The 18496-nt window shown below is 41.5% G+C and overlaps 1 protein-coding gene across 1 annotated transcript in view; it reads right to left on the bottom strand.

The window, feature by feature from the left end:
* Positions 1 to 4370, bottom strand: part of ITPR2 (inositol 1,4,5-trisphosphate receptor type 2) — a 272614-nt gene extending 268244 nt beyond the window's left edge. Inside the window, exon 1 of the mRNA XM_052690593.1 lies at positions 4295 to 4370. The gene's annotated coding sequence lies outside the window, so the exon portion shown is untranslated. The remainder of the gene's footprint in view (positions 1 to 4294) is intronic.
* Between the last annotated feature and the right edge of the window lie 14126 nt (positions 4371 to 18496).

Raw genomic sequence — 18496 nt, 5'->3', positions numbered from 1 at the left:
GGTCAAAGGAAGCCACAGGGATGCCAGAGCACCTCCCCTGAGAGAAAAGGTTGAGAGAGTTGGGCCTGTTCATCCTGAAGAAGAGAAGGCTCTGGAGAGACCTCATTGCAGCCTTCTAGTACTTAAAAGGAGCTTAAAATCAAGACATTTTACACAGCAATAGAACAAGGGAGAATGGTTTTAGAGTAAAAGAGATCTCTCAATTCCTAATTGGAATAATTCTTTATACAGAGGGTAGTGAGGCAGTGGCGAAGGCTGCCCAGAGAAGCTGTGGATGCCTCATCCCTGGAGAAAATCAGGGCCAGAGTGGATGGAGCTCTGGGATGTCTGATCCAACAGATGGCAATCCCATTCCATAGCAGGGCAGGCTGAACTGGGTTATCTTCAAGGCCCATTCCAAACCAAGCCATTCTGTGATATTGTGTATGGTTTCTGATTGTTATCTCCAGTAATCTTTTGTCCCAAGTTGTGCATACAGGTTTCTCCATTCAAAAGTATCCAGCTGCAGAAATCACTGCCTGATGCTGACATATTGCCCCTGTGCAAATTCTGCTCTCTGTCATGGAAATGAAGAAATCTTCTTTATTCAACTTGCATTTGAAGCCTATTACTTATTTTCAGAGAATCTATTTTAGTGGCTTTTGAAGCAGCACTCAAATTAAATCTTTGTTTTTAAATACTTGACTTTTTTTTTTTTTAAATAAAGGGAAGTCTTATCATGATCTCTGCATCCTTGATTTTGCTGTTCATGGCAGTGCTGAGGTACGGAGGAGATGCTGTTCATCCAAAGAAAAGTCAATAAAAGTACCCTATCGCATCATTTGATTATCTGCTTTAGATGTGAAAATGCACTATATTGGAATTACTTTTAACTCAAAATGAAGAAATAAGTCATCGTTTAGATAGGCTGATATGCTCTTCAGAGATGAAGGGTAGAAAAGAAATAAAAATACAAAGACTTCTGAATTTCCTGTTCATCTTATATGAACAGAGGAAATCCTGATACTGACCAAGTATTTCACAGATTTGAACGCTGCTTTAAATCTCACTCCCATACAACCTCTCTCTTGTATGAGGTTGCAGATGTACAGACCACTTCACTGAGAGCAAACTGGACCAAGGGAGAGGCATATACAACCAGTGTCATTGATGTTTCTTTTCATGAAAGCAGCATATAGTGTTTTCCAGCTGCAGGAGAGCAGTGGGAAGAGAGGAATGCCTTGAACTGTTTCAGTATAATAGCTATGGGTGGAACTAAGCCAAAACCCAGTATCTTTGGATCCGAAGCCTTGATTTTGTTTCTCATTTTTCTAATGTAAGGAAAAAAAAAAAGAAAAAAAAAAAGAACAAAGGTAGCCCATTGCAGACATTTCAGCGTTTAAAACCCAGCTCTGATCTTAGAGCCTAACAGTAGCTAGAGTACTTTTTATGCCATAATCACAAGCAATTTATAATTACAGCATACTTGAGGAATGCTTGGCTTTCAAGGCACCTGATAAAGTTTCTCACACAAACTGGAGACACCCCATTACCTTGTGGATGGTTGTATTTGAGACAGCTTAGATCTTCTTTGAGCACAGAGGCATTTCAAAACATTTGGAAGTATAAAAGACAGCCTTATTGGCCTAAGAATGGATCAGACAGAGCCAGAACAGCCTATTTTGACAACACCCGCACACAAGAATTGATTTATTGCTGCTAGTTCTTTGTTTTACTTTGCCTATAGCGAATGCCAAGTACTAGATGATTTCTTGATAGTTAGCTAGCTGTGGGCACTCTCTTTGCCTTTTTTCCCCCCATCACAGGACTTAACTCTTTATGCCATTGTTTGAAACAATCCATTGGTGATGGTGCCATACAGAACAGAATATCAAGCGTCTGATGAAAATTTAAATACACACACACACACACACACACACACACACACACACACACACACACCCTGGGAGGAAAAAGGCCTGACAAAGAGAAATGTGATTTGGTAACAAGAGCAGTCTCGTGAATCACGTACATTAACTGTATTTGACCGAGATTGTAAAAACGGAACACAGAGCACTCATTGCTGCTCTACCCACTTTATTCAACCTGTTATAGTACAACTAGGGAGCCGTGGCTAAATTCCTAACGCCTAGTTTTACATAAGTCTTTCCACTGAAAGCAAACATTTCTCCTGACATGAGATGTGATCCTGAAAGCAAACATCTCTCGCAGATGATCTTGTGAGGTTCTTCCCTGGGCACAGGAATGAGCTCTGCATCATCACTATCCATGCACACACACTCACACTATGAGATACATACAGGAACAGGGCTCACTTGCCATTTCATACAGCTCACTTTATAAGAGCTAATATATGTGTTAATTCAAGAATTTAAATAATTGCTGGTTTGCCGTAATAATCTCTTGAATGAAACTCAGAAATAAATGAAAACTGAAGTTACTTGTGAATTAATCGTTTAAGTGGAAATTTAGATTAAAGAGGAAGCCTGAGTGCCCTTCAAACTGTGACACAGTACAACAGCTATGTAAATAAGTTTCTGAGAGCTGCTCCAAGCCATTCAATTGAAGATAATTTTACTTGTGATAAATTCAAGCCTTCTGAAATAAGTTTTCAGCAGTTTAACAACCAAAGTTGTTCATTCATAGGGCCAAATATGAAAGCTTGACTGAAGCAGAAAGTACAGTGTTTCTTTCTTTGAAAACTTCTATCCAGAATGGATGCTTTATTTGGAGAGTTCAGGAAGTTGAAGCGTTGCCTTCTATCAGCTCACAGCCACAGAGCAAGCACCAGGAAGCACACAAAAATGAACTTACTATTCCCACGTGGATTGAGTGCCAACAGTTACACCAAGTTTGCTTTCAGCCTTGCAGAACTCACTGCCAGCCCCCGGAGACTTGTTAATTGCGCACTGTCTCCTGGGGTTTCTTTTTTGCTTGGCTGCCTGAAAGCAAAGCTTTCCTCTACAAAGCAAAGAGATAAACACACCTTGTTTGGAATAATAAATAGCCTCGTTTTCAGCTGCCTCTTCTGCTTTTTTCTTCAGCCCTATCCCACTCCCAACTATGACCTCTCCAATAGCAGAATCAGTGCACCTGCAGAGCACAGTGTCTAATTGCAGAGCCATCTTTAATACTGCATTACAAGCTGAAAGGCCAACCCTATTACAAGGTGGATAGAGCATGATTACTAGATAACATTTTGTTAAATTGAACAAATTAACTTCCTTTGGAAGCTTTGTAATTTAGGACTGCTTAAAAAGCCTTAAGTTGCTATCGGTTTTTTTTTCTAGTGTTTTTTTTCTCTCCTATTGAAAAGTTGTGTTGCTTTTGTTTTTTTTCGTTTTTTTTTTTGTTTGTTTGTTTGTTTTTTTGTGTGTGTGTTTTTTTTGGTTGTTGTTAGTTGGGTTTTTGTTTGTTTACAATTAAGTACTACCCTTCTGCAAGTAATGCCTCCTTCCACTTAGATACCAGACATATTACTCCATACGCACAATAAATTGAGGTCTCTGCCACAACCATATGAAAAATTACCAGAGCGGAAAGAAAATTCTTTTTCTTTATTTTAGTCATACAGCTGTCATGAGACCCATTCTTCTTCAACAGTACCCTAGGCCGAGGTCTTCAATCCAGACCTAACATAGCTCTCAGATAGAAAACACCAAAAATAGCAGATAAGGAAAGTCTATACAGATCAACAGGCTTTGGGTAGTTGGCATTGTAGAGAAGCAATCTAGGGAAATTGGGAGGAGTTATCTCGTAAAACATAAAATACCTGATGTGCCTGAGGAATTGGTTATGAAGCAAAAAACCAGATCATGAAGAGCTTCATTTATATTGATTAAATTGTTTAGAAAATGCTGCAATAGGGAAGTACAAGAAATCTTCTTTGAAAGTATTAGCCACCATAATCTTACTTGTGACCAGCATATTGTTTTTGAGTTGGATTCTTCAGAAGCCTGTTTGAGTTCTATCAGTCCCAATTGCAAGTTACTGTCCAGTATATTATGGAAGTATTCAACTAGTATAAACAAGTAAGGAGTTTGGGATGCCAAGTAGGTAGGAAGCCTTTGAGGTCAAGCGTGGGCCTAGATTTGAGGTTCCTGCTAGCCATATTTCAATCTGATTTGAGGTCTGGATGAAGAAAACACTCTGTATGGATGCATTTTGTAACACAGTGGAAAGCAAAACAATGACAGCAAGGTCCTAAGCTACAGCAAGTAAGGATTTGGTCAAATACAACAGCTGTAGGAATAGAAATAAAAAATATATCTTAAAAAAAAAAAAGGCTGCTTACCTCCTCAAGACCTCAGGTATGCAGGAATCTCTAGCAAAATATCCTTACCTCCACTGCCAACCCTTAAATGAAGTCTGGAAAGGAGAGCACCTGGCTCCACTCCTTTTTGCCAGTTGGGTACATTGCATGCACCTGAGCTTCCCTGTGTTGGACCTGCCTTCCCACCAGGTGCTCAAGCACTGGTTCAGGCTGTGACTTAGAACTTCTGCCACATGTTCTTAGCTGATTTCTATCATCTCAACCCAATTGGGCCCCAGAAATAAGAGTTAAAATAAGAAGAATTAGAAAAAAATATTTCATGTATGTACGTGGTATTATGGAAATAATCAAAAACATTATTACATGTTTCTATCTCCAGACTGGAAACTTTCCTATTTTACAGGTCCAGAATGCAGTGGGTTGAAAAATAAATCTTGTCAGCTGAATAATGAACAACTAAATTTTAACTGCAACTTATTAAAAAATAATAATAAAAAAAAAAAACATGGAAATGCTTGAGCTGCCTTTTCATTTTACAGGCCTAGTGCATTTGCCTCTATCTGCCACCACACTTCAATATTTGCTATTTTGCTAAAGATATGTCCTGAGTCACAAAGCAGGTACTGCCAAAGAGCCTGCATTAGGTCCATGCCTTTTCCCTTAACAGTTGTTGATTTTACTTTTTTTTGCTTTCCTTTTGCTTTTTTAATATGTTCTTCATTTTGATGTCTTCCTTAAATACTATAAAAGTCATGCATGTGAATCCTGAAAGGCTGAGGCATGCAATTTCACTTCCTCTAATGACATAGTATTATGACAGGGATAAATGTTGTGCACATTCAAAAAAATCCCATTTCAGTGCTATTAAAAAATTGGATCAGTGAAATAATCTCCTATTTCTCAGTAGCTCTTGAAGGATGCTTTGCATCTTATACTACTTGAACTTCTGATATTAGATTTTAGCTAACATGTAGGCAACCACAAAGGAGTGCAATAAAAAAGCAGAACCATTACCCTGACTCTGTTCTGTTAGTGTGAAATAAAGAAAAGTTAGCAGCAGAGAAGATAAGCTATCCTACTAATGAGAAGGATTTTGCTTTTTAAGGGCACGCAATAGTTGCATGTTGTTAACATATCCTAGGCAAAGAAAGAATTGGAATTAGCTAATAAGAAAAAAAATTTAAAACATATATGAATATGTTTAGCATAAGGCTTGGCTAACTGGATGGCAGTGTCTCAGTAAACTGCAGAATCATTAAACTGCTGGCTGAAAGCAGATGGGAAACATAAAAGTCACACCTGTTATATGACATCAGCAGAGTTAGCACCTCTGTTTCACAACCCTGTCTCCACCTGTGGGAACCGGTATCTATTCTTGCCATGATCATAAACATACAAAGAGAGGTGATTTCTCACTTGCTGAATGTTTGTTGTTCAGTACCTGCAAGTGCTAAGCAATGGCTGCTCCCAAGACATGTGTCAAGGAGAGGTGACCACACCAGCACAGGATGGATGGATGATCAATCACCCAAGGCTTGGCTAAACAAGTTACGTTTTTGCAAGGAAATTATGCATATAGAGGCTAAAATATATCTCACATGAAAGAATCGTTGATGACTGTCCATTTCTTAGCACAATACAATTTGGTGTCTGAGAAGTAGGAGAAATCATGCTTCCTATGGTAACCAGAGCCTCTAGAAATGCTCTCAATTGTACCTCAGCTGCCTGGGGCTCTTTTGTGGTTATCTGATGCTGAAAAAGAGGAACGAGCTAATTCCATGGATGCAGCATAATGGAGCAGTGTCATTCAATAGGAGCCCCCTGTGTGGGACACTGCAAACTCAGACCAGTCAGCAATAGGAGCTTTTACATACAGGGGATGTAAACCATTCAGGGAATGGTTAAGAAATGACTGTGAAAAATTGGCAGTCAAGTGCACATATTTTTTAATGCCAGCAACATGCGTATGGGCTTTGATTCATGTTGTTTGTCTGGCTGCAGTTCCCCTTGGTGTGTCCCAGAGTCCACATGGGTTCTCAGTTCAGACTCACCTGCTAACAAGTTTCTTTACACTGTCATCACACACCAGCTTAGCAGTCACAAAGGGGACAACTTATGTTTTCTGACCAAAATCCCAGAACTTGGTGCAGAAGAACACTAGTGTTGCATTCAATGGCTCAGTGTCCAACTGGAGACCACTGAAGTGTGGTAGCCCTTAAGGGTCAGTATTGGGACTGGTACAGTTTAATAACACTGCAAGTGACATGGACAGTGGGATTGAGTGCAGGCTCAGCAAGGTTGTGGATGGCAGCAAGATGAGTGCTACAGACAGCTTGGTGGCAGGATCCCTAGAGGGCAGAGATACATACAGAGGGACCTTGCAAGTGTAGAGGAGTGGGCCTGTGCAAATCTTATGAAGATAAACAGGATCAAGTACAAGTCCATGCACTGGGTCAAGGCAATCTCAAGCATAAAAACAGGCTGGACAGAGAATAGATGTAGAGCACCCCTGCAGAGAAGGACTCGGAGGTGTTGGTTGATGAAAAAAACAAACCAACATGAGCTTACAGCCCATAAATCCAATCCTACCCTGAGCTGCATCAAAAGATTGGTGGCCAGCAAGGCAAGAGAGGTGATAGCTGCCATCTTCTCTGCCCTTGTGAGGACCCACCTGCAGTACTGCATCCAGGCCTGGATGAAAGATATAGAGCTGTTGGAGCAGGTCCAGAAGAGGGATACACGGATACTCAGAGGGCTGGAGAACCTCTCTTGTGAAGAAAGGTTGAGGGTTCTGGGCTTGTTCATCCTGAAGAAGCAAAGACTCTGGGAAGACCTCATTGCAGCCTTCCAGTACCTCAAGTGAGCTTACAGGAAAGCTGGAGAGGGACTACTCATCAGGGATGTGGGACAGGACAAGGGGAATGGTTTTATTCTAAAAGAAGGGAGATTCAGATAAGGTGTTAGGGAGAATTTTTTTTTTACTCAGAAGGTGGTGAGGCACTGGCACAGGCTGCCCAGAGAAGCTGTGGATGCTCCATCCCTGAAGGTCTCCAAGCACAGGTCGGATGGGGCCCTGGGCAACCTGAGCTGGTGGGTGGCAGCCCTGCCCACTGCAAGGAGTTGGAACTTTGTGATCTTAAAGTCTCTCCCAACCCAGACCATTCTATGATTAGTAACATACAGTAATGTTAACATCAAAAGATATCCCCAAAAATGAAAAGTAGGATTCAAATTAAGGGGAACACCTAGTAAATAAAGGAACCAGCTTATGTGGTTTTAATTAAGTTAAAGATTAATGAGAAAGACCATAAACAGAGAACATAAAGAACCATGCATGATTTGTAATATGTGTGAAATTAGCTGACTGTGTGTTATGTAAAGCTCTGCGGGTAAAATGAACTACTCTTGAGGAGCTCTTGGGTACTTTTAGCCAGTAGTAAATCAGCTACATTTCATTATTTCCTGCTGGTGTTCCTACTGGAAATATATTCAACTCATTTTTAAACAAAGTATTTTCTTTACTCAAATGGCAAACAAATCACTGATTAAATGGAGAGATAACACACCCAGATGATTTGCATCAATGTAACTGCACCTCAAGTCCTATAATTATGCATTATAACACCACTGTGAAGGGCTTGAACCAAAATTCTCCTTGCAAACAAAGCCAGAGTTAGTAATTGCTGCAAAATGACGTTACTAATTTATTTTTTAGTATCAACCCCTGAGGGTGGTTGAGATCCCAGAAGATCCTAAGTCTCCAAAACAGTTGTAAATTTAGCTCCCTAGCCTTTCCCATAGTATTTTGAGTTTACTGATTTAATTTTATTTTATTTTTTCTCCAAAGGCAGTGTGCACGCAAGCATTTTCAATCCACTACTACAGAAACCAGGGGGCAGATAAGGCAAGAAGGGAATGATGTCCCCTAAATCTTCATTGCTTGGCCTTCACAGTGAGCTATAACAAACAAGCTGCTGACAACCACACCACTGACGTCAGCACTTGCATCCCAGCTCTGCTGCTGAGATCCACATTACCCCATCTGGCAATGCCATTTCCATGGCCACAAAGGACTTGTCTCTGGGCTTTCTCCCAAGCCTGCTGAAGGTAAGAAGGCAACTCCAAACCTGCACAGAGGAGGCTCTGGGCAGAATAGGCAGGCTGTGGCTGCTCTTTATGTAACAGTTATTAAGGGAGGCATTGCTAGTTATGGCTTGGATTAGAGATAGTCAAGAAGTGAAGCAAGTACAACTTGAAGTGGAAAATAATTTGGCTTGTTGCACTTTTTTTGCAGTGTTTATGTATGAACGTTCAAAAAAGTTTCTTACTGCTGCACATCCTCTAAAAGCACTGTGACAAATAAACAGTCTCACGCTCCATGGACAATCTTCAATACTGCATTTGAGGAGCCACATTCCAGCCACAGATTTGTTGCCCAGACTATCCAAAACACCAAATCTTAAACATGTTTTGGGACAGGAAAAAAAAAAAAATAAAGAAATTATAAAATTTCTAGAAGAATCTGGAAACAAGAATCCCCTCCAACTTGTACTTTCCTTGGAGATAACATTTGCATTGGTGATAACATGTTAGCTCCATTGGAGACAAATGAGGTTTCTTCCAGTCTTTAGTCAAAGAGTTCATGCCAGAGAGCTGCCCTGAAGTGCAGCCAGCTAAACTCTTAAAAGAGGGAGAAATGTCCCTCCAGGCCCCTCAACAGCATGATCCCAAGTGCTCAGTAATGCTCAAATGGGAGTAGAGAAAGTTAGGTGCTGACACCTTTATGCTGTTAAGAGGAAAAAAAAAAAGAAGAGTAAACCAGATAGCAGCCATATTCCGCTGTAGAAACCTGAGGTTTGTCAATACCTAACACAAGGAGGCAATTTTGTCCCCTCCATTCAAAAATGATATATTAGGAATTGAAAAGATTCCCAGAACGTTAACAGTGATAAATAAGGTTTCATTAAAAAAAAAATACCAAGTGCACAAAATATTCTCCAAGTTTAAAGACAGTAGATGTGGACTACAGTAGTCTACCAGGACTACTGTAGGAGTGGCATGCAGAGCTTCTAGGATGTTTCACTGCCTTTGCAAAGGCAACAACTGAGAGGTGTATAGTGAAGCCACACAAATGAGCCACGCACAGAACAAAGCAACAGTGTGGTCCATCACATAACAGGAAATGCATCTGCTGAGCTCCTCCATAGAGTAGAGTGGGTGGAAGAAGTTTACATAGGCTCATGGGAAGACAGAAAAAGACCACAGAAACCAACTGAAAATTACTGCAAAGTGAGACACCTTATCCAACTTATGGATTTCCAAATAGGCTGGAGAAGCATTGGGGGGAAGCATCACTATAACGTGAAATCATAGAGTCATCATAAAATGGCTTGGGAAGCGACCTTGAAGGCCACCTAGTTTCACCTCTGAAATGGCAGGAGCACCTCCCAATAGATCAGGCTACTCAAAGCCCCATTCAGCCTTGCTTTGATAGCCTCCAGGGATGAAGCATCCACAGTATCTCTCAGCAGCCTGTGCCAGTGCCTCACCACCTTCAGAGTGTAGAATTTATTCCTCATACCTAACCTAAATTTCCCCTTTTTTAGTTTAAAACCATTTCCCTTGTCCTGACACAATACTTCTTGGTAGTCAGCTTTCTTGTAAGCTTACTTGAGGTACTGGAAAACTGCAATGAGGTCTTCCCAGAGTCTTTGCTTCTTCAGGATGAACAAGCCCAGAACCCTCAACCTTTCTTCACAAGAGAGGTTCTCCAGCCCTCTGAGTATCCTTGTGGTCCTCTTCTGGACCCACTCCAACAGCTCTACATCTTTCTTGTGCTGGAGGCCCCAGGCCTGGATGCAGTACTGCAGATGGGTCCTCACAAGGGCAGAGAAGAGGGGGGCTATCACCTTCCTCGCCCTATTTTCCAGATTTATTTTTACATAGTCCAGTTGTCTTTCTGGGCTGCAAGAGCACATTGCTGGCTCACCTCTATCTCTTCATCCACCAGGACCACCACGTCCTTCTCTGCAGGACTCCTCTCAATTAGTTCTCCTTCCAGTCTGTACTTATATTTGGGACTATCCTGGCTCAAGCACTTTGCACTTAGACTCGTTGAACCATATTAGGTTCACATGGGACCACTTCTCCAGCTTGTCTAGATCTCTTTGGATGCCATCTCTTCCTTTTATTGTACCAACTGCACCACTCAGCTTGGTGTTGTCCACAGACTTGCTGAGGCTGCACTCAATCTCACAGTCTAGGTCATTGATAAATGAAGGATGTCCCCTAAATCCTCATTGGAGTCCCAGGAAGGACTCCTAGGAGACACTTCTCATCTTATGCAAGGTGTTGTCCTATCCCTAGTACTGGATCCAGCAAATGCTGGAGTAGTTTCATCATTCCTGTAACTCAACAAGTAAGAAATAAAGTAGCACCAGAGGCTGGAGTCCCACAGGTACTGGACCAAACCTAAAACCTCAGATGCGGCATGGGAAGAACTGCCTCATGACTTTAAAACAAATCTCTGAAAGCACAGCAACTGAACCAGTCCCACCACAACCACCACTTGGAAATCTCAATCAGACAACACTTTCCTTCATGCTTGAGTTGGAATTTAGTTGGTACAAAGATTGAAGTACCTAATTTCTTGTTGCTTGAATAAAGAGAAACACTGCTGATATCCTGGCAAGGCAAGTTTCCCTGCCCTGTGTGCTACGTCACAGGAACTGGCTGTAGAGACAAGATGTTCTCTGTAATTACCTAGGAACATCTCTTGTTTACTTTGGTTGAAACTCCAGCAATGTTCCACCCCTGCATGTGGAGCATGGAGTGCACCTTTATTTTACCTGTACTAGCAAAAACACATACATAGATGAAAGATCAAGAGATTACAAAGCAGAAGTTTTTTTTCAGTATTCTGGTCATAGGTACTTGGGAGCAAGGATGTGCATAGACAGGTCTGGTTTCAAGAACTGCTATATGCTGCTGCATCATTTTCAGAGTCATTTTCTCATCTATCTGCAGCATTTGAATTAGCTGAGCTGCACACAGTCATTTGCTGAACTACTTTATATCCAGCTATCCCAAGGCGATCACTGAACCTCCGGTTTTGGTTTGAGATGGCATATGTTCACAATTCATGGCACCTGCCCAGCAGCAGTCTGGCCCAGTGAAAGTATTCCCATTTATATCACAGACACCTCAAAGAAGAAAATCCACTTTTTGTTTTAATAAAGAAGCATCTAAAAATTGCTTATGGGATTTTTGGGAACTCTCCAGATGTGCTAAAGGCTGAGGAGAAAGTGGAATGGTGCTGCTTGCTTTCTTTGCACATGTGCCTGACCCACTCCAGCCCTCCAGTTCCATTAGCCCTTCCATCTCTGGATTTAGTTGCTTCAGTTCTGGGCAGCCCTCACATCCACCATGTGAATGCAAGAGGAAGGGGCGTCTCTCACATGCTCACACTCTACTTTATGTTGTGAGGCAAAACTGCCGTGCTTGTCCTTTCTCATGGAAGGTGCTCTACTAATGCTGAGACACCCTTGTTTTCTTTTTAATGCAAATTATAGAAGCATAGCTACAGTTTAATCAAATAAATTGTGTCATTCAATACCAAAAGCAGAGATGGCAAAAAAAAAAAAGCAATGCTGAAGCCTGTGTTTAGAACAAAATTCTGTAGAAGCACAAGGGTCTTTTTAAAAAGATATTTTATGAAGTTGAAAACAGTGGCTTAATTTTACAAGGCATTTTGTTCCCCACGTTCAGAATAAAATGTACAGAAATACAGACTAGGGCTGCAGCTTCTGCAGGTGTGCCTTCTGTCACTCCACTGTATGATTTTTCTTTTCTCAGTCTGCTTTCCTGATGCTTTCTGAATGTGGTTTCTGCTGTGTTATCACTTCTCATTTTCCATCTGGTGTGACCCCTGGTGCTTTCCTTCTCCACGCTCTGCTCCTGGTCCTGAGCTTGCACAGGCAAGACCACTAACTGGGCTAATGCAGACAAAAAGATCAGACACATCAGTATTCGAACTGACCTCAACATAGGTAAAAGCAATTTTTGTCTGCTCTGCTAACTATACAAACAATGAAAGGCCATTTTCCCACATCACATTTCATCACAAGAATCTCTGACGACATGAACAACCCAAGAGAAAAAAACAGATCCATTTTAAAAAGCTAAATTCCCTACATTTCACTCTTTTCCAGTAAATCCCTGTTTGGATGCTAGAGTCCAAAAAACATTGGTAGAGAAAAGTCCTCAAGCATAAAGCAGGCACAGAGGTGAGAGTGTCTCCCTAAACTCTCAAAATAAAGCTCTTTGTTGACTGGTGTCAGATACCCAAGGATAAACATCATCTCACTTATTTAACTTCCTGAACTGTAATTTATATACTATAAACGGAGCTGTTTAATCCTCATCTGTATCAGTTTTTAAAAGAATAAATTTAGATCCTCCTTTTCTAAGAGAAGAACCAATATCAAGATATTCAGACTCTGTTCTTCATCAAGGTGAGAAGGTCTGAAGACCACCAAGCACTAAGGAAAGATGCTTCATTTTCAACATGGCATCTAAGGCAACTCTTATGGTTTTTTTTGAGGGAGCATATCCAGTGCCTTGCAATCTGCTTTCTTTGTCAAGGGTAATCCTATGTGAGAGCAACATTAATATTTGGTTTTTTCTTTTATGTGAGAGAGGAATACTTTACACAGGAGTGCACCACAGAATTTTTTATTTTTTTAAATATATGCTCCAAAGCTGACACTACTGTTGTGATCCCAGGACTTAATCTGATTTTGTGCTATTATTAGAAAAAAATGAGATATTCACAATGAAGATGGAAGATTCCCAACAGGAGCATAAACTGCTTCCCCAGTCCTCATACCACGAGACTATTGGACAATCGCATTTCTTCCATAGGGTATTCTGATGATAGCTCTCCTTTGTTTGTTGCCATATTGGGCTGTTTTTAGGGTATGAGCACCTGGTAGCAAAAATAAATGTTTGTGTTGCTCTCATAACCAAGTAGAATATTAAAGCGATGAAGCTTAAAGAAAAAAAATAGTAATAATACTTCCAGTAGAAATACAAGACATTCTGTGACATACACATCAAACACTTGTAGCCACCCGCGTCCAATGCCACTTCACAGCACCTTCAGGTTTGCTATAAAAATACTCTGAGGGAGAGGACAAAGAAAGTTATCAGCAGGAATTCTGTTAATTGTCACCAGAAGCCTTTAGCTAAATCATTTCCTGTCCTCTGAATCCAGCTGCAAGCACTTGCCAGCAAGAAGGCGGCCACGTAATCGCGTGGCCCAGTCCCTCTCTGTGAGACAAACAGAGGAAACTACATCCTATCATAAATCTGTCAGTCATGTACCAAATGGGTATCATGAGGGCTGGGCTTTTCCCCCTCTAATTATCACTTGGCACACAGAAGCAGGGTTTGATATACTATTTGTATCGTAGGCTTTTTTGACAGCCTAATCCCACAGATTCAACCTCTGACAGACCTGGTGCCAGAGCAATGATGCAGATCCCTCAGTGGGGAGATCAGAGGGAGTTGAGGAGACCTGCCTGTGTTACTGCCCAACCCCCCCTCCCCTTCCCCCACTGATCTGCAAGGCTAGCTTATATGAGAGACTGAGAGCACTGCCTTTCTTTCAGTGCTTTCAGCAGATGAGCTCAAGATAGAAGATAAATATGAAGTTAATTTATTTAATGCAATCTGATAGTCAGTGTTTTGACAAGTCTGGGCACATTCAGGAACTAGGTAGGTGGGTCGAAACAAAATAGCAAAGAAAACATCCACCAGCTTTAGTGAAAGAAGAATCATACCCAGGCTTTTTCAGAAGTAACTGTATGCAGAAAGGAACATCAACATCTACCATCAACCTGGTGCTTGGGTACAGGCAAACAAGCACAGTCATGGAGTCAAGGAGTTCTGTGTAGGTCATAGGGCAGGCGCGGGGATCAGAAGGGAAGCAGAGACACAAAGAAGTAAATAGCAGGAGATAGAAAAGAGTTTGGGAATTTGAGTAAGTGGGGGCATCTGAAGGGCAGGTTGGCACATGGGTGGGGTGGTCCATGAAGAGCAGGCCAAGGCAAGCAGCAAGATATGAGGAAAGCCCATAGCTGAAAGGAGGCCTTCAGATATGCAGTTTGGATGCTGAGAGCTGCCAGAAAGGCCAAGATTGATAGTCAGGGTCTAAATGATCACCCAACAACAGCTACCCAAATATTACTGACGTATTTTGACCATTCTTGCCAAGGCAGTCCTAGCAAAAACAAAGGCCTGTGATGGAGACAGAATTATAGCCTGCCTCTGGTAGCTCCAGATCCAAAACACAGCCAGGAAGGCACCATGGTTCTTTCATTGTTCATTCTCATCCTTCTTTCAGCAGGGAACATCATCTCAGTTGCTGTGGTAACAAAAAGTGGTAACTGCTGGAGTAACAAACATCATGTATGCAAATTCAAGTATCCAGGCACAACAGACCAGAGGAAACAAACAAACAAATAAACAACAACAACAGCAACAAAAACCAGCATAACAGTAACAAAAGTAGACCAAGTGCGAGGTCCTGCACTTTGGTCACAACAGCTCCATGTATTGCTACAGGCTTGGGGCAGATGGCTGGAAATCTGTACACCAGAAAAAGATCAGGGTGTGTTAGTCGACAGCTGGCGGAACATGAGCCCGCAGTGTGTCCAGGTGGCCAAGGCCAATGGCATCCTGGCTTGTATCAGACATAGTGCAACCAGCAGGAGCAGGGAAGTAATTGTACCTCTGCACTCAGTTCTGGAGTGGTCTGACCACACCTCGATTACTGTGCTCAGTTTCAGGCCCCTCACTACATGAAAAACAGTCGAACAGGATGCCCAGGGAAGTGGTGGAGTCACAATTCCTGGAGGTGTTTGAGAAGTGTGGAGATGTGGCACTGAGGAACATGGCTTAATGAGCATGGTGGCGATAGGTTAATGGTAGGACTTGATGATCCTAAAGGTCTTTTCCAACTTTAATTATTCCATGAAAAACAGGCAGACAGATAAACTATCATTTACAAAAATGAGAGTCTGAAGTAAGGCTCCTAGATACTTTTTTAAATAAATAATTTTGTTTCCAGAAGCACCACAAGGAAACAGTTTTAACTTTTCCTAAAAAGCTTACCTACTTCATCTGATGTCTTATCAGAACATCAACTCTGCTGTTGAGATGCGGCTTTGGAAATTCAGGTCACCAAACAGTTTTTTTTATAAGAGCAATTACTAAGCACAGATATAGGCTTTCAAGCATTATTTCATTTCAGGGAAGAGGCAGTAAATCAAAACGTTTTGTTTCTCTTCCTAACCCTCAGCTTCATCGCTATTTCTAGTCTGAGAGTTATGCTTATTGTGCTGCTCTTTCAGCAAGAGCACAGTGTAGACAAAGGTCGCAGAATTCTTGTTGGCCTTTTACATCCAAAGAATAAAAACAAACAAAAAAAAACCCTACACCAAGAAACAGAGATCCCTTACAGGAGAGCGAAGAGTGTGTCAGAGACATTGTGCAATACTGCACAGCATTGACAGAGCATGCACAGTCCTTTCCTTCCCCCGGCATATTCGACTCCAGCACCCACACTTTCCTTAGCATTAAATTCACCTCAAACCTCAAGAGCTTCAATGAAGACCCTTGCATGTCTCAGCATGAGTCATGAACATACTTTGCTGGGTCTTGTAGCAAGTCTCAATCCATACTAAAATGTAGCAACTTGTTTTTCTTTAAGTTGTGGTATATTTAATATGTAGGGCTTGTATTCGATCAGTGATGAAGCCAGGGCTTTTGATAAGTCATATGATTCTTCAAAGATAAGAAAGCAGACTCCTGGCTGACTGGCTTTATAGAGGTCTCAATATCTCTGCAATTACTGGCACGATCATGCACAAGAATGACACTTTCCCTGACTTGTGGTTCTCTGAGCAATTCTTAGTTTAAACTACAACAAGAAAAAAACTGGCATAAATCAAAAAAGTGAGGCAGAGAAAGGGGGAGAGGCAGAAACTGAATCCTGTAGATAGCTCTGGGTCAATCCAATTGAGAAGAAGCTGTTGATATTGCCATCAAATCAAGAATAAAAACAAGTACTATTTCTGCTGTAACTGAAAACCAAGGCAGCCATGTTCAGTTCCATCTGGCTCCTTGCTGCCTGTCCCCACAGACGTGGCAGAAGATGAAGCTGAGATCATTGAGAGAGAAGAGAGGGAAGTAAAGAAAAACCTGAGGGAAGCCAGATTCCGTTTGTTTCGTTGCTCATAGAGCAATTTGTTTAGGTAATTGCCAAAGTAAAACAAACATAGAAAGAAAAACATCTGGGAGGAAAAATTGGTAGGAATGATCTGGCTGTACATTTGCTTCCTATTCCCCATCAGTCAACAGCCTCTCACTATCTGCAATGTGAGAAAAGCAGAGGGGGAAGGTTGCTTTAGGGCTTTTTGATAGTTTTGAGACTCAATTTAAACAACAAACATAGAGGAAGGAGAGCAGATAGACCAATTGCCTGTTTTTCAATGCCTTTGAAACAACCAAAGGGTTAATGAAGAACATCATGGTCTGTAAACCCAGCACTGGCAGGGCATCAGACTGGCACTGGCACCACTACTGTTTCCTTTGTATCTTTCCCTTAACTTCCCAGCAGGGCTAAATTAACAGACCCTATGAGAAAGACCCACCTCTGATCATAAGGGAATTAGATTTTCCTTCTTTCCGGCAAAGCAGATAGGAACCATCAAATGTAAAAAAAGCAATGAGCAATGGCAACAGCATCTGCATTTATGGAGGACAATACAGGGGCAGTGCTAGAATTAATAGCATTTTATGCCAAATTCAGAGCTGGTGCCAGGGGAAGGGAGCTCTGTCCCAGACTGTTACATCTGCTGGGAGTAAGGCTAAATGGAGCCCATTGAGCATGATGAAAACATTATGAGGTTATTACAACAACTTGTTTGAAAATGTGCAGCGGGAAGCCAGCAACGCCAGATGAATACAAAACCCGAGCCCAGGAGCAGTGTCAGGCAGCATAAATAAAGTTTTGTCCTCATGTCCATTATGAACCTCGTGTTTGTTGTTTGGGACATAACCCATTCCCTTTAAAAAAAAAGAAACTTAACCAGAGGGCTGGAACTTGGCAGGCCAGCCCCATCCTGCTGCAGTGTTTGTGCAAACCTCAGCTCTGCTCAGACTGCTGCAACTGACAGGAGAAGGGCAGAGGGGAAAAAAAAAAAGAAAAAAAAAAAAAGTGGTAATTAGCCAAAAGGTTTCAGCTCCATTTGCCACAAAGGATGGTTAGAAAAACACCAGATGATGCAACTTCTGAAGTCCCTTTTGAAGTGCTGGCCCATGCTTGTTATCAGCAGCTAGAGAGAGATGCAAAGAGCTTCACAAACTTTCAGGTCTCACAATGAATGGAACAGAAGGGTAAGGCCTAAAGTCCTGAGTAATGGGCAGCTCCTCCTGCCTCTCTGCCTACGGAGAACAACAACACGAAGCCAAGATACAACACAGCACTTCCAGCCAAGGCAATCAAATGGACTTTTCCCTATTAAATAGCTAGTATCTTCAAAAAGGCCAAAATTTTATGATCTTTTCAAAGTTTATGCAAAGACAATGGTTCATCCTAAAAACAGAAGCTTTGCAATTAATTTTTTTCTTCCATTTTCAAAGAATTTGAAATGAAAGAAAAAAATTTAAAAAAATGACACTTTGTAGAATGAAACCACTGAAGCACATTCTTTCTTCTCGCCTTTTAAACTCTCCCCAGGAAAAAATCTAAGATGAATTGGTGAGGGCTTGTCTGAGCAGGAAGCATTTATCTGCTCAATACACAGCTGTAACCATGTCGGTGCCTGAGCTTTTTTCCTGCAGCCTCTTCCAGCTCAGCTAAACAGTTTTCAATATTATAAGCTAAGCCTTATAGAAGAAAAACATAATTTTCTTAATAAAAAAAAAGAAAAAGAAAAATGCTTGTAGCAAAACAAGGGCATTCACATGGGTCGTTAAAACCAAATTTAACACCAGAACACATTCATGCCTTGGCTTTCATGTCTAAACTTTCCCACAGAGACAATTTCTCAGAGGAAACACAGGGGGTGGGAGGGAAGTGAGGTGGGAAATGAAGATACTTTCCCAGTGCGGGGCAGAATGGGAACCAGAAGCAAGTAGGGACAAGGCCTGAAAAGC

This window comes from Tympanuchus pallidicinctus, unplaced genomic scaffold (genome assembly GCF_026119805.1).
Source record: "Tympanuchus pallidicinctus isolate F22 unplaced genomic scaffold, pur_lepc_1.0 scaffold27, whole genome shotgun sequence".
NCBI lineage: Eukaryota > Metazoa > Chordata > Aves > Galliformes > Phasianidae > Tympanuchus > Tympanuchus pallidicinctus.
This window is presented reverse-complemented; position numbering and strand designations above follow the sequence as displayed.